Genomic DNA, 2,176 nt, shown 5'->3' with positions numbered 1-2,176 from the left:
CCCCCAAAAAACAAAAATCCTCTTACACATACAGGACCCTCATATTCAAGTTCAGAAATAATTCTCAAATAAATCTATTTATTTAAAGACATAGTGGCATTATGATCATTTCTCTAGTTTGTCTCACTTTCTCTGTGTCTCTATTTTTCTCATCTTAGTACAGTTCCTTGTTAGGAGATGATTGAAAGAAAAAAACAGAACCTGAGTAACTTCTTATGCAAGAACCATGTTTGTATTTCTGGATTTATAAATCATTCTCTTGGATTTACAAATCATTATCTTCTGCAATTTGCTTCTGTCTCCTACCTGGATAAACCTGGTGATTTTTCAGGTTGAAGTAGTATGCCAGTAACTGAAGTGAAAAAGCAAATTAGGGAAATCTCAGCGCACACAAGCTGAAAAGTGCGCCATGATCATTCAAGAAAGGTATGATGGTCTAGCACGGAAGGAACCTTTTTATCATATGCAGTACTCATTTAACAAACAGTCTATGATAACAATAAGGAAGGACAATTTCTAGTCCATTAATGGCTCCCCTGGGACAGGGTCTATGAGCCAATAAAGAGTTTTTGAACAAATAAACCAAATATTCCCTGGAAAGAATGAGCTCCACATTGCCGAATTGTCTGAATAATTATTATAATTAGGATTAGGATTAGGATGGCTACAGGTATACAGCTTTCACTGAATTTCAGTGGGCTGTAGGTAACTCTTACATTCTTCTGAACTTTCCAAATCTGTTGCAATAATCCCTGAACTTGGTGTTACCTGATTATTTGTTATTGCAAAATTAAAGTGGGGGCTGGGGGCGGAGAATCACTGGACAATTTGTACTGGGGGAATCATGAAACTTGCATTCTGCTTTTGGGTCTGAGCATTAGGGGAGGGTTTCGCAGCCACCTGGGAGATTAAGCTTTAGCATTTCAATTAAAATTCATGAGATGAGGTGATATAAATCTTCAGAACATTTTCTGAAATGTAACTTGCTAAGTTTTTTAATTGCTGACACCAGGAGGGTGTGTGGATTTTTGTAGAATTATCTGAAATTATTATTTCAAAGAAGCCTTAAGATATATAGCAATGAAAACATACTGAGAGGCAATAGGTTGCCTCTACCTCAGTATTTATGGCATGCAGTTGGGAGCAGTCATTCCAAGGGTTCAGGCTGTGCTTTCAGGACTATTTTTGGTTTTTTACCAACTCCTGTCTAAGGCAAAGAGCCTGGACCACTACAGAAACCCACCATACCTTTGTTGGTAATCTGGATGGAGGAGTTCACAACCACCTCATTTCAGAGCTTTGAAGCCTTGGTGAACAGGCTGACCAAGCAGCTGTCTGCCACTTCTTGGCCCAGGGAACCCCAAGGTGGCAGTGGCTCAACAACTAATTTAACAACCTCTGCCTAACACCAGAGACAAGAGAAACCCAGAAAGAGGTCCCAGCAACAGTGGTGCAACCCAGAAGCAATCTCCAGAACCCAGAATCTCTACCAGTCAGCCCACTCGTAGGCAATCTGAGAGATCCTGGAGGGGCCTGAGTCATTCTGGCTTATCCCCTGAAAGAGATTTCATACCTACCCGAGCAACATCTTTGATCTCATGGCAGAATCGGTCACCCTGCATTCCACATTCATCAGATCTGTGTCACCCATCAGCTCTGCAGTGTTGACACTAGATTTTAGGAACCCAACTCTTATATCTTTGTTCCTGGCAGGCACAACCCTCAGCCTGACCATAACACCTGCCAGTTGATAATAGGCAAATTTATTGATATGGAGTGATAATAGAAAAACAATAATACAAGTAATCAAACAATTCTGTATCTACCAATCCTGGCTGTCATCAAAGTCAAAGTACATCTGTTCAGGAAGCAGGCTCCACTCTGCGGCTCTCTCTCTTAGGTGTTGGCAGTCTGGAGTTGGGATCCCAAGGCCCATAGCCCCCTCTCCAGTGGAGTGCATGAAACAGGTTGCTGGTGTGTGCCCTCTGTCCATGGAGGCCTCGGGGACCCTTCCCAGGGAACACGGATGGGGATGGGGACCCTTCTTAAGGAAGAGAAGGAGGGACAAAGAGGGACGAGAAGGAACAGGGTGGGTCAGGCCAAAGGGAGGGACCCTTTGTGAATCTCAAGTCTCTGCTTTTATATTCTCCTTCCCCCTTGATGACTCCTGATGACT

The sequence above is a fragment of the Alligator sinensis genome, unplaced genomic scaffold (genome assembly GCF_000455745.1).
Source record: "Alligator sinensis unplaced genomic scaffold, ASM45574v1 scaffold951_1, whole genome shotgun sequence".
Lineage (NCBI taxonomy): Eukaryota > Metazoa > Chordata > Crocodylia > Alligatoridae > Alligator > Alligator sinensis.
The sequence above is the reverse complement of the archived record's forward strand: the minus strand, read 5'-3'. Positions refer to the sequence as shown.